This window comes from Oncorhynchus nerka, linkage group LG2 (assembly GCF_034236695.1).
Source record: "Oncorhynchus nerka isolate Pitt River linkage group LG2, Oner_Uvic_2.0, whole genome shotgun sequence".
In the NCBI taxonomy this organism is placed as follows: domain Eukaryota; kingdom Metazoa; phylum Chordata; class Actinopteri; order Salmoniformes; family Salmonidae; genus Oncorhynchus; species Oncorhynchus nerka.
This window is the reverse complement of record NC_088397.1, coordinates 82331824-82346851: the sequence shown is the minus strand read 5'-3', so window position 1 is coordinate 82346851 and position 15028 is coordinate 82331824. Positions and strand designations below refer to the sequence as shown.

The 15028-nt window shown below is 42.5% G+C and overlaps 1 protein-coding gene across 3 annotated transcripts in view; it reads left to right on the top strand.

The window, feature by feature from the left end:
* Positions 1-2932: 2932 nt before the first annotated feature.
* The window catches only part of LOC115143478 (disks large-associated protein 4-like), a 211604-nt gene continuing 199508 nt past the window's right edge, over positions 2933-15028 (top strand). The window contains exon 1 of one of the 3 annotated variants that reach the window (XM_029683963.2): positions 2933-3316. The gene's annotated coding sequence lies outside the window, so the exon portion shown is untranslated. The remainder of the gene's footprint in view (positions 3317-15028) is intronic. The other 2 variants (XM_029683948.2, XM_029683956.2) reach the window with 2 other exon arrangements.

Below are 15028 nucleotides of genomic sequence, written 5' to 3'. Positions count from 1 at the left end.
ACGGTCACTGTGGGGACAATGTCATCAATGCAATTATTGATGAAGCCAGTGACTGATGTGGTGTGCTCTTCAATGCCATCAGAAGAGTCCTGAAACATATCTCAGTCTGTGCTAGCAAAACAGTCCTGTTTCTTAGCATCTGCGTCATCTGACCACTTTTTTATTGACCGAGTCACTGGTGCTTCCTGCTTTAGTTTTTGTTTGTAAGCAGTAATCGGGAGGATAGAATTATGGTCAGATTTGACAAATGGAGGGCGAGGGAGAGCTTTGTACGTGTCTCTGTGTGTGGAGTAAAGGTGGTCTCGAGTTTTTGTCCCTCTGGTTGCACATTTAACATGCTGGTAGAAATGAGGTAAAACGGATTTAAGTTTCCCTGCATTAAAGTCCCCGGCCATTAGGAGTGCCGCCTCTGGGTGAGAGTTTTCCTTTTTGCTTATGGCCATATACAGCTCATTGGGTGCGGTCTTAGTGCCAGCATCGGTTTGTCGTGGTAAATAGACGTCTACAAAGAATATAGATTAAAAATCTCTTGGTAGATAATGTGGTCTACAGCTTATCATGAGATACTCTACCTCAGCCGAGCAAAACCTTGAGACTTCCTTAGACATCGTGCACCAGCTGTTGTTTACAAATATACTTAAACCGCCACCCCTTGTCTTACCAGAGGCTGCTGTTCTATCCTGCCGATACATTATATAACCCACCAGCTGTATGTTATTCATGTGGTCATTCTGCCACAACTCGGTGAAACATAATATATTACAGTTTTAAAATGCCCAATTGGTAGGATACACGTGCTTGTAGTTCGTCCACTTTATTATCCAGCGATTGTACGTTGGCCAATAGTACCGATGGCAAAGGCAGATTAGCCACACGTCGCCAGATACTGTCTTTTTCTCCTGCAAATGACGGGGGATGAGGGCCTTGTCGGGTGTCTGGAGTAAATCTCTCTCGTACGACTCATTAAAGAAAAATTTGTCATCCAGTTCAAGGTGAGTAATCGCTGTTCTGATGTCCAGAAGCTATTTTCAGTCTTAAGAGATGATAGCAGCAACATTATGTACAAAATAAGTAAGTTACAAACAATGTGAAAAAACAAACAAAATAACAGTTGGTTAAGAGCCCATAAACGGCAGCCATCCCCTCTGTCGCCATCCTAACCATTACTCATGCTCCAAGTCTCTAATATACAGTAGACTGTGAAACTACTGACAAGGGCAAACCTTTAAATTTCACAACTAGGGTTGTGTTCGATTGGACTCCAGACCCACATCCCTCCCCCCTCCAAAGCCACCTCTCAGACCTCACCCTCCTCTCCAGATCTCACCCCCCTCTTCAGACCCTATCCCCCTCACTAGACCCCACCCCTCTCTGCATAATTAGTATTTTGTATTTTATTAGGATCTCCTGCTAAAGTAGCAGCTGCTCTTCCTGTAGTCCACACAAAACATCAAAGATCTATTATTAGACAGGCAGTGGTGGAAAAAGTAAACAATTGTCATATTTGAGTAAAAACACATGCTTCCCATGCCAATACAGCCCTTGAATTGAATAGATTCAGAGCGAGAGTAAAAGAGAGAGAGAGAGCGTGTTTGGAGGAGGGGCAGAGATGTCAGATATTGTTTTTAAGAAGAAAAACAGTGAATGTAATGGTTTCTGGGGAAAGAGAGGCGGACCAAAATGCAGCGTGGTTAGTTTTGTGCATCTTTAATAAAGATGAAAGTACAACAATCTACAAAACAAGAACCGTGAAAAAACAAAAACAGTCCTATCTGGTGCCACAAACACAAAGACAGGAACAATCACCCACAAAACCCAACACAAAACAGGCTACCTAAATATGGTTCCCAATCAGAGACAATGACTAACACCTGCCTCTGATTGAGAACCATATCAGGCCAAACATAGAAATAGACAAACCAGACACACAACATAGAATGCCCACCCAGCTCACGTCCTGACCAACACTAAAACAAGGAAAACACACACGAACGATGGTCAGAACGTGACAGTGAATATATTACAGAGCCTTTATTTTGCCGTCCTTGACCTCATGTAGGGAGCACTTGACAAAACCCACGGTTGAAAACCAGTGCTGTAAAGTATTTAAGTAAAATTACTTTAAAGTACTACTTAAGTCATTTTGGGGGGTATCTGTACTTTACTTTCAGAGTTGGGGAGTAACGGATTACATGTAAGGGATTACAAAGAAACAGTAACTGTAATCCGTTACGTTGCCAGCAAAAATATCAGATTACAGATACTTTCGAAAAACTAGATGATTACTCTAAGGATTACTTATAAATTCAGAAAGGATGTTTGCGGAAAAAAATCTTTGACACTTGAATGGAAAGAGTGCTCAAAGCTGTTATGAAGGCAAAGGGAGGCTACTTTGAAGAATCTCAAATATAAAATCTATTTTGATTTGTTAAAAAAAAAATTGGTTACTACATGATTTCATATGTGCTATTGCATAGTTTTGATGTATTCCCTATTATTCTACAATGTATAAATAGTACAAATAAAGAACACCCCTGGAATGAGTAGGTGTGTCCAAACTATTGACTGGTACTTTATATCCATTAATTCTTGAAGAATATAACTTATAAATGCCTCATGAGTTTAGTTCAACTGTCACACTCCGTGAGAACCCAAAATGTTATTTCTTGCAAATTCATTCATAATCCTCAAACCTCATGCAAATCACAGATCAAAGCAACCTGCTCCAGTGCTTTCCATGGTACTGATTTGAATCTCTCTTCTCTCTCTCTCTCTCTCTAACTCCCCCCCTCTCTCTCTCTCTCTAACTCCCCCCCCTCTCTCTCTCTCTCTCTCTCTCTCTCTCTCTCTATCTCTCTCTAACTCCCCCCTCTCTCTCTCCCCCCTCTCTCTTGCTCTCTCTCTCTCGGTTTCCCAAGTGGCATGAGAGCGTTGCAGCATCTCTGCCTCGCCTGCCTGCCTGCCTGGCCTCACAGAGCCCCTGTCTCGGCAGTCTCCCTAATGCAAACGTATATGAACTGCTCAGTAATGGGGATCGCTGTGAACCTGGGCGCTTGCATTTCCTCTAAACGGAGAGAGACGGACGAATAACAGACTCGACATCGGTAAAGTGTGCTATTTAAAAACTGGAGCACTGCGTTCGTTTATCATATTTGTGTTTATAACCGTTTTTATTTATTCTCAAAACGTTGCTGCCGGTCTTCAAAATATAGCCCGATTAGGAAGTTCTCGTCAATAAAGAGCAGGATAACCGCACATCAAGTCTAGTTCAATCTTTCTCCAGACCGATTGAATAGCCGATTTGAGGACTCCGAAGGTAAGATTTTAAAAACGGATTAATGAAGTGTGTTATGATGTTTACATGGGCGTTTGTAGTTTAGGCTAATACACTAAATAAATAACCAAACCCATGGCACAGGACATACATGTTTATATGTGTCACGAACGCCAGTTATAATGTTATTCGGCGACTGCATAAGTGGTTGGCATCAATTTATTTCTACTGTAGTCGATGGTGGTTTTAATCATAGTTTTTTTTATATATATATTTGTGCATTAGGCTACAGGAATGAATTGATGCTGGTTGGCAGGCGATTTTTTTTTAAACTGGTTTATTTCAGCCACTTGTGTGGCATGACATGTAAGGCCAAGTCGTTTTGTCCATTAACAGAGCTTTTGGAGATTGATTTAAAGCAATAACCTCACTATTCAATTGAACAAATAATAGTAGTAGCCTAATAATGTTGAACATAGAGGCTTTTCCTTTGGCGATAGAGGGGGCTTTGAGGAAGAAATTGAGAAATTGAGAAAGAAAAAGTGTCGTATTAGGAATTCTTGGAGATATATTTATCCATGTTGTTGAGCCAAGTCAATAGCAGGTTTGGTTTCTTTGAAGGTAAGAAGAGACGCAACACTAAATATCAACATTGACCCTTACAGTAGCCTAGTCCGTGGTTTTTGACTTGGCCTATGTGTTGTTTTGCACACCTTGGAGAAAATGCCGCTTTGCACTATTCGGATGAAACCACTTTTCAGAAAGCTTAGACGTTAAAAATAGAGCGTACCGCTCACTGGGTTGTCATGTGGCAGTGATGTGACTCTTGTTAACATTGCGTGTGTGCGTCCAACACCTTTGAGTCGGCTTTGGGCTAGAGCACCATAATGTCCAACTACTTTGAAGTTTGACGCTTTCTTGTATTGCCTTATTATATGTATTTGTCAGTGACAGAGAATGGTAGTAGCCACCGATTCTCCCACCCTCAGAGTATGAGGATCTGGTGGGGATGTAGAGTTGTTGACATGCTGCAGGAGGAATATTGATGGTCCAATATTGGCAAGTAATATGTTTTGATGATATGGTAACAACTGCAGACTGCTGATTCTTATGACTACATTCTTATCATACTATGACGAAATGGTCAGCAGCTCTACTTCAGCGTTGGCGAGAAATTAGCTATTGAACTTCACATGGACCTATTGAACACTTGGAACCTGCCAGGAAACAACCCCCTCGTCCTTACCTTAGAGCTTAGACCCTACCAACTTAATAAACATTATTTCCACGTGAACTGACGTGAAATAGACATTGAACTGACATCTGTGCCCAGCGGGTAGTTGCTTCATGTTGATCTGAACTAGAATTCTAGATATACGCAATATTGGAGCTCCTACCTGCCGTCTGATAGGGGATATGGAATTGTTACATATTACTTATGCCTATCCAGTTTAGATCTACAAAGTGCCTATGGGCAGAGGCAGGGCTTGTAGGCCTTGGCCTAGGGGTTGTTTCTGAAAGGGAGCAATGATGACTCGTCTTACTAGAAATTATGACCATGTCCTCGCTCTGGTGAAGACTAATTATAGTAATTTATACTACGAGCCAAAATGAGTCACTGCATCTAATTCACAGTGACAGACACACCACGTGCTGGGCCAAAGATAGACCGTTAATCAAAATAAATCAATAGCATTTTCCCGCACCATTTATTTATATGTTGTCCATAATGGCCAGTCGACTTCGGCAACTCTTCCTTTACTGTGAGGTTGTCATGAGGATAAGAGTTATGTTTTGCCCTGAATGGTAAGTGCGCCATAATGTGCCAGACTACAGTATTAGGTAAATGTGTCTTTCATGCCATCAAATTAACATCAGGTTTAGCGCCCTTTGAGCAGTTTTTTTGTGTGACCTCAATAGCATGGCCTAACTGCATTAGTGTCCTCAATTTGTTTCAGTTAGAATAAATGGGGGAAAAGAGAAGAGCTGCCAGGGTATGGGCGTTCGCAGCCAGTTTAGAGTCCCTCTCTTCTCTCGTTTTCACATTCTCTCACTCACTCTCATTTTCACGCTCTCACCCTCTTTCTCTTTAGCTCATATGCACTTACTCATGTCATGTTCGCCAGTTTCTCTCATCTTCCACACACACACACGCAAGCACGCACATACACGCGCACACACACACACACACACACACACACACACACACACACACACACACACACACACACACACACACACACACACACACACACACAGATGGATAGAGCCCTGTTTTAAAATACTTATTTTAAGCTGTTGATTGTTGATGTTTATATCACACTAATTCTTTGTATGTGAATTCAGCTCCTAAGTGTTTAAAATGTTTGTTTATGTATGGCCTGTCTCAAACCCTGTGGCCCGTTCTTATATAAAACCTATATACAACTCCAGTTTTACAGTAACCTACGTAATGCTACGTAATACGTAATACTACGTCAAAATGAAACTGATATCTAATTTCTCCTAACCCCAGGAGTATACAAAGGGTAAGTCATTGCTATTTAGTCTATTTGCGCATAGAGGCTGGGTTAACAGGATAATGTAATATTATGGCAGGGGTAGGACAAGCATTATGTATAGCCAACACTGTAATGAATATCTGCAGAGATGAAGGTGTGCATTCCAGTTCTCAGACGGACCGCTAGATTACACCATGTTACATCAACGAGAAAAATGAGAATTCTGAGAATGAGAGAAAAACAAATACGAAGAAAATTCAGGGCTTCCGCTCCCCCAATATAGCTTTGGCAAAGATTCTCAGCCTTTTCTTGTGAGCTGGTATATTCCGAAAGCATCTTTATTGACTTTGGGTGCATCCATTGCAAAGCTATGGTTGTGAATGAGTTATTATGGCTGTCTGACAAGAGAAGGAAACGAGAGAAAGAATGTGGATGTCATTGTATTGACTTCCCGGGCTGAGGTATGGGGAGAGAGGGGGGAAGCAAGCACAGGAGAACGCACACACGAATACTCTACAGCATCAGTGGGTATGCTTTGAAGTTTAAGCTTCCACAAACAGACAAAGTAGCAGCTGTCATCCCTCTCTGCTTTGGTGCTTAACATAGGCCTAGTATCTGCAGAGACAAAAAGGCAAACCTCACATTCATATCAACATGTGTGCTTTGTTTTGGTGTAAAATCTCCTTTCAGCAAAGCTATAACCTATAAGGAACATAGCTTTGCTTTGTTTGCCTTCAAACTAGGCCCTGCAAGGGTGATTCATTTTTCCTCGATTAAGAGCAAAAACAGTCGCAGGACTTTAAATGACCTTCTTCAGCTTTCGCCACGTCTCTGGTATTGTCAAAAGGGTGAATAATTTAGTCTGTGAAAATGTCAAACAGCTCCTCTCTGTATGCCAGAAGATGTTTGGGTTTTTAAAAGTCAGCGACAGACATTACAGCACTGACAGAAGGCTCTGTTAGAAACAGCTAGCTCAGATTCTAATTAGACAGTGGCAATGCAACAGGGATCAACAAAGAATATTGAAAATTAAGTGGATGTGGATGTTGCACAGCGATAGTTTATAATGAACAGAAATAATCAGCAGTCTGATAACTACAAGAGGACACTGATTGCCAGGAAGGCAAATGTGAATTTCATTGAGCTTTTTGCCTAAACGTTGTAGTTAGCTGTCATTGAATATCTTGTTGGTGATAGAGCATTCCATTCATGCGATGGCAAGAAAATGTATATTGTACCCTTAAAATGATCACTGTCGTTGTAACTTTTTTTCATTTTCAAGGGCTGTTCTTTTCGAACTATTTTCGATGCTTTGGAGAAATAGCATTGTAGGCCATCTTCTCAAGGTCTGCCTTCGTGTGAAATATACTTTGTTACGGTACACTCTTAGAAAAAAGGGTTCCAAAATGGTTCTTCGACTGTCCCTGTAGGAGAACCCTTTGTGGTTCCAGGTAGAACCCTTTTTGGTTCCTGGTAAAACCCTTTTGAGTTTCATGTGGAACCCTTTCTGGAAAGGGTTCTACAAGGAACCCAAAAGGGTTCTACCTGGAACCAAAAGGGCTTTACCTGGAACCAAAAAAGGGTTCATCAAAGGGTTCTCCTATGGAGACAGCCGAATAACCTTTTTACATTCTAGATAGCCCCCGTTTTTATAGACGTGTAGCATGAAGTACTTTAAAGGCATTTCATTGTGTGTGGACATCTAATGCACATAGACACATACAGATATGACATGAACAGGTTGACTGTCTGTCTGCCTCTGCAGTGCACAGCTCTGGTCCTTGAGAGCCAAAGTCCTGCAAAATGTTTGTCCTTGCCTTAGGAACTTAATTTATCCCTGAGAAACCAGGTGAGTAGACTAGCCAAACCAGTATAGCGTCCAACGATCAAACAACTGAAAACCAGCAGGTCTCCAGAACTGAAACCCATCAGGACTGCAGAACTGAAAACCAGCAGGACTGCAGAACTGAAAACCAGCAGGACTGCAGAACTGAAAACCAGCAGGACTGCAGAACTGAAAACCAGCAGGACTGCAGAACTGAAAACCCGCAGGACTGCAGAACTGAAACCCATCAGGACTGCAGAACTGAAAACCAGTAGGACTGCAGAACTGAAAACTAGCCGGACTGCAGAACACAAGTGGTGGTATTGTGCACCCCTGCCTCGTTCCTCTGGGGTTCTTTCCCAAACTCATTCAATTGGACTGCAGTCCCGTTGTCTCTTCTCCTGAGTTTCAGTGGTATTGAAATGTGGGGCCGGAATGGGAAGAATTAGTAAGAGATTCTTGACATCAATAAAGTACTCCCCACTCATCCCAACCCGAAGCAATACGCCTCTAATTCAAATGTCCATTTCCCCAAGCTGCTTAGTCACGAGCTGCTTAGTCACGAGCTGCTTAGTCACGAGCTGCTTAGTCACGAGCTGCTTAGTCGCTGCTTAGTCACGAGCTGCTTAGTCACGAGCTGCTTAGTCACGAGCTGCTTAGTCACGGTCACTAAGGCTTCAAGTAACCTGCCAGGCAGACGCGAGCCACCCTTCTCGGGGAAACAAGACTGGCATGATGCCCAAACTCATGGCATGGCAGGGGTTAGTCTATGTCGCTCTGCTGAGGCAGTTGTTATTCTACACACAGCAAGTACAGGTTTCAGGTTGAAGCGGTGCAAGCGAGCGATAAGGCTGTGTTGCCGCTAACTGCTGTTTGAAAGTGTGGACAGGGGTTGTTGTTACGTTTTAGTTATATATGTAGGTGTTTTCATACTGTTAGACTTGTTAAACTCTGTGTGAGTTCTTGTTGTTTTGGATTTTTCAGGATTATTAGCCAGAGGCAGTGAAGAGAGACAGGAAAGTAAGGAGGAGAGATGGCGTGCTAGAAAGGCAGTGGCATTAACTGCTAGACCACCACAGGTCACATACTTCATGTGAGTTAATGTATCATATGTATTGCGTGAACTATACAAGACTGTGAAAATGGTTACATGGAGGGTAACCAATACTATTCAATTATCTTCTCTCTGTACATAATATAGTAATTGCTGCTAATATGATTTATACACTACATAAACTGACACTGGCTTTAAGCTGTGTTTTTCCCCCCCACAATTCTATGGTTTATTCTCAACGGAAAGCTAACGTTAAAAAAAGGCAATTGTTCAGTATTCCAACTCTCTGCTAATGACTGTATGTGTTATGCTTCAACGCCCACCTTAGGTCTAACAACCGTCTGTTGCTTCCAGAGAAATGTCTCTGAAATTGAAGGTCCACTTTGCTAAGCCTTATACATGACTCCAATTGATTTTTCAATAGAGATGGTGATTTCACCATGGATCAACATCCTATCACACAATATTATAATCAGCCGACAGAAAATATGTATCCTGTAACATGCTGTATCTCTAGGACCTCCAATCCCCATTTGGTCCATTTGGTCCTAACCCCATGATGAGAAGCCTCAGTCTGCATCTGTAAAGACCTGGGTTCAACTACTTTTATTTCTTTTTTTTGTGTGTGAATTTTACCCCTTTTTCTCCCCAATTTTGTGGTATCCAATTGTTTTTTTAGTAGCTACTATCTTGTCTCATCGCTACAACTCCCGTACGGGCTCGGGAGAGATGAAGGTTGAAAGTCATGCATCCTCCGATACACAACCCAACCAAGCCGCACTGCTTCTTAACACAGCGCCATCCAACCCGGAAGCCAGCCGCACCAATGTGTCAGAGGAAACACCGTGCACCTGGCAACCTTGGTTAGCGTGCACTGTGCCCGGCCCGCCACAGGAACCACTGCTCCACCCGGGAGGCCTGGGTTCAACTACTTTAAGTGTTTGCACTAGCCTGCCCTGCAGTGCCAGATGGGTGGGGTTTTGCAGTCTTGCCACTATTCTATGGGTGCCATTGCACCAGGCAAGCTCAATCAATCCCAGCTAAAGTATTTGAAATCATAGTACCACACAGAGTGGGATCCATTCACTTCAATTTAATTGACAGGCCAGCCTAATATGACATGTATGAAAATAACCACGCTGATCTATAATTGATGAGGGCCAATAGAGTGTGAAATAGTTTTTGCTCCGTGTTTGCGTGTGTGTGTGTGTGTGTGTGTGTGCGTGTGCGTGTGTGTGTGTGTGTGTGTGTGTGTGTGTGTGTGTGTGTGTGTGTGTGTGTGTGTGTGTGTGTGTGTGCGCTGTGTGTATGAGTCTGTGTGCGTGTGCGTGTGGGAGAAGGAGGAGGAAGCCGGTGGGACTGGATGTGATGGAGGCAGTGCTACAGTATGTATGTGTTACACAGGATGATTGCTTGGGCTATAGAGCCTATCAGATCCCCAATCATTGACAGCTCAGCAGAGACTTTTGCAACTGGCCTATTCAACGTTTCCTAATGTCCACACTAGCATTAGTATGTGTAGCAGATGAGGAGGGCAGCTTCAGGAGGGAGGTCAAGTGTGTTTGCGTGGGGGGAGCCTGAGGCTTTCTAAGCTTAGAGTATTGACTGGATTCAAAGGGAAGTAGGTGTATTGTAATCAAGGTCGAGAGAATGTTCACCTGAAAGCTTTGTGAAGAGAGTGAACATTGAACACAGCATAGCGGACCTTCTTCCATCCCTCCCTCCCTCCCTCCGTCCGTCCCGCCGTCCTTCCTTCCTTCCTTCCTTCCTTCCTTCCTTCCTTCCTTCCTTCCTTCCTTCCTTCCTTCCTTCCTTCCTTCCTTCCTTCCTTCCTTCCTTCCTTCCTTCCTCCCTCCCCTCCTCCCTCCCTCCCTCCCTCCCTCCCTCCCTCCTTCCCTCCTCCCTAGATTGAGAATAATTTTGGGAGGTTCGACAATGGCCTCTTTAACTCAGAGCAGTGACAAATAAAGACACCAGAGATAGAGAGAAAGTGAATGAGAGAGAGAGAGAGCGATACAGAGGGAGGTACTGATGAAAGGGGGAGAGATAGGCAGAGTGAGGCAGACAGAGAGGAAGAACAAACACCTCTCGCTCTCTTCCGATTGCTCATTTGTCCCCACTTCACCCCGTCAATACAACACCCGTAGAATCCATTTTCACAAGTCACTGTGGCACATCACCCCCATACAAGATAGGCTACGGTAATGTGGTCATTTCCTTCTAAAGCCTATCTGTTCCCTGTTGGCACTCTCTCCAACTCTCTCCAACTCTCTCCTTCTGTTTTTCTACCTCCCTCTCATATTCTGATCTCTCTTTCTCACTACATCCCACACTCTCTCCCCATACCTAAGACCTCTCTCTGAATGGCCTCAATCAAACCGCTTGCCTTCCTAGTGTGAATGATAGCCTAGCCGCTAGCCAGCCGGCCTGTTTCTGGCACTCTCTCTAATGGAGATAAAATGGCCGTCTCTCGACAGATGCATCTCTGTGAGGTGCTGGTCGAGCTGCCGGCCGCTCAATCATAACAGTGAACCTGGGAACTGCAGTAAGTAAAGGTCTTTGTCTTGTGTTTTCATGATAGAATGTGTTATGGTGTCAAAGGTGAGACAGGTGAGATATACTGTACTGTAGGTCTAATGTGCAGCCTGCTTATTGGATAACTCCAGGGAGGTAGTGGTAAAAAAGGATGGGAAACATTTATTGCCAGTAAGATAAACATTATCAGTAGCACTAACGGTAGCACTAATTTAGCATAATAGTGCATAAATTGTTACTCACAGGAATTTTCAAGTGTTTGTCAACTGTACATCCCCTGGTTAAATCAGTAATGGAAAAAAAATGGAATTCTTAACAGAGCATTAGCTCAAATCCGGGGACACAGGTATCTATCCCTCTCGTAAGGAGATTAAATAATTGTTGGAGAATTAGACCGAGACCTTCTTGCTTCTCAATTTACTAAAAGGCTTCATTGTAATACGTGTTCCCTGGTGTGTATCTGGATAAGAAATTAAATGAAAGAGATGTGCTCTGCTTTACTTGTTCCTCTGTCGTCTATGTTCAATCCAGTTGTTATGTGAACACTGGCACGGTAATCATCTCTCCCCATTGAGGTTAACAGAATCAATTTAACCGACGGAGTCTGTGACTAGAATACTGTATTCTGACTTCGGATTAGGCTGTTGAGCATATGAGATGGAGTCGTCAAAGCTCGTTTCTGACTCTCAATTATTGTGTTGCAGCCTTACAGTCAAGGCCCTATAAGGAATGCATAGCAAGCATAGCATAGCATAGCATAGCATAGCATAGCATAGCATAGCATTACAGTTCACAATACCTTTGAATTCATGCTTATTACATGATTACATTATAATTATGAATTCATTATCTCTGCATTTAGTTGTACAGTAATGAAATGATTTTGGGTTTCCTGTTTGACAGTCCAAGAGCATGCCTACTTTACTGTTTTGTGTGTGACGTTCAGACCTGGGTTCAAATACTATTTGAAACCATTTCAAATACTATATCTGTGCTTGAATGAGCTTGTCTGGGTTAATGGAACCACTCAGAATAGTCAAAATACTGCAAACTCCGCCCATACGGCATTTCAGGAACAAGTAAACGCTCAATGTAGATTTGAAATACTATTTGAACCCAGGTCTGTTAGTGTGACATTGTCCTTCCCGTGTTTTCCAGTGGAGCGGACACATTGTGTGTCCCTTCTAAGCTCTGTGTAGGATAAGCCCTGTAATTGCTTTGTTGTTGAAGATAGGTAGCTATAGAGCAATTCCCCAGCACAAATTGCATATTAACTTCGACGTCATGCACCCGGAGAACAATAAAAACAATGTGGCACAATTAATAGCTTGACAGAAAATACAAGAGGAAAGAATTGAACACCTTGTCATGACTAGGTTTTCCATAATGTCTTGTACTGCACAGATTCCATGTGCATTTTCACTGTGTGTTTTTGTTGTTTTGATCAGCCTTTTGATCAGCCTAATTCAGATTCACATTTTACCAGATGAAAGTTTATTCAGGAGCTTCAAAGATTGAAAGGTCTGTGTGTGTGTGTGTGTGTGTGTGTGTGTGTGTGTGTGTGTGTGTGTGTGTGTGTGTGTGTGTGTGTGTGTGTGTGTGTGTGTGTGTGTGTGTGTGTTTGTGTGTGTGTCCTGGATCTAGCAAGTGGGTGAGATCCTTATTGTCAGAGTCCTCTGTGGTGCTCTATGATTCATTAATGGCTCCTATCACTGAAAGAAGTTTACACAAAGCAGCGGGACATCCCCACACAGACAGAGAGACAGAGGGGGAAAGAGAGAGAAATATAGAGATAGAGAGGTGGGAAGATACATAAGTGGCAAGAGAAAGAGAGAGAGAGAGAGAGAGAGAGAGAGACGGAAAGACAGAGAGAGAGAGAGAGAAAGAGAGAGAGAGAGAGAAATAATGGTGTTCCAAAAAAGGTCCAGTCGCCAGGACCACAAATACAAATTCCATCTAGACACCATTGCCCTAGAGCACACAAAAAACTATACATACCTTTGCCTAAACATCAGCACCACAGGTAACTTCCACAAAGCTGTGAACGATCTGAGAGACAAGGCAAGAAGGGCATTCTATGCCATCAACAGGAACATAAAATTCAACATACCAATTAGGATCTGGCTAAAAATACTTGAATCAGTCATAGAGTCATAGAGGTCTGGGGTCCGCTCACCAACCAAGATTTCACAAAATGGGACAAACACCAAATTGAGACTGCATGCAGAATTCTGCAAAAAATATCCTCAGTGTACAACGTAGAACACCAAATAATGCATGCAGATCTGAGTTAGGCCGATACCCACTAATTAACAAAACCAAGAAAAGAGCTGTTCAATTCTACAACCACCTAAAAGGAAGCGATTCCCAAACCTTCCATAACAAAGCCATCACCCACAGAGAGATGAACCTGGAGAAGAGTCCCCTAAGCAAGCTGGTCCTGGGGCTCTGTTCACAAACACAAACACACCCAGATTACACAGATCCAAAAAGAATTCGAAAACAAATCCAATTTTGATAAACTCCCATATCTACTGGGTAAAATTCCACAGTGTGTCATCACAGCAGCAAGATTTGTGACCTGTTGCCACAAGAAAACACTGTATATATACATAATATGACATTTGTAATATCTTTATTATTTTTGAAACTTCTGTATGTGTAATGTTTACTGTTAATTTTTATTGTTTATTTCACTTTTGTATATTATCTACCTCACTTGCTTTGGCAATGTTAACACATGTTTCCCATGCCAATAAAGCCCCTTGAATTGAATTGAATTGAATTGAGAACGAGAGAGAAGGAGAGTCCGCCAGGTTCAGAAGGTAGCTCAGGAAAACAATGTGCAGTAATGCACAAGCTTTGAGTATGCCAGAGAGCTCAGGAAGGGCACCCGATGATAGTGCATGGCGTAAATAGGTATTTTTTAGGGGCCTTGCTTTCACGACAGAGACAATTTGTTTTTCACTTTGTATGCTGGTGTTCAGTTGCTCCTTTGTGTCAAATCGCCTTTTATTATTGTTATGTATTTTTTTACCAGCGTACAATTTGTCATTTCATATGATTTGACCTTTTTATCTGCAGTACGTTTGACGTGTTAAAAAACGTGTTTTTCTCAGCACATTTTGTTTTTCAAATAGCTCTCTTAGCGTTGTCGTATTACTGTGGGTGTTACAGCAGAAATCGCCATATGATGTCTTTGACACCTTTAATAACATGAAGTTACAGAACAACTTTATAAATCTCTTGGAAGGGAACATAATGCTTCAGATGACATTCTGTTTGGCACCACTGAGGAACGACTTCATCTGGAACGCCACGTTTGACACAGTAACAATATAGGAATATGCAGTGCATTATGGGTGATGGTGACTTTTATTAGTCATTTCTGTTTTGGTCCTCAGACTGTTATAAATGCCCAAGAAACGCTTTATGACTGAGAATCAGACACTGGTTTCGTTTGGACCGTGGCCACCAGCAGTATACCCAGCTAACAAATGTTGGTTCACTGAATGTAGTGGGAAAGTTATTTGTCATTAAACCAAACCGTAACACTCTATCATCCCCCCCCCCCACCCACACTTCCTGTTTTGGGCCCTGGTCAAAAGTAGTGCACTACATAGGGAATAGGGTGCCATTTGGGACATGTTTTTCTTATCACTGTGGCGGGTGTCTGAAACAACCTAATTACTCACTGTAGAGTCTGAGATTGCAATCTCCTCCATTTCCATATTTTCTATGTTGCTGCACTATCTGCACTATTCAAAGTGCAGAATAAAAGCACAGTTTGTGAGCGTATAAGAACTCGTACTGTGATCTTTGAAAAATGCTTTGATCAC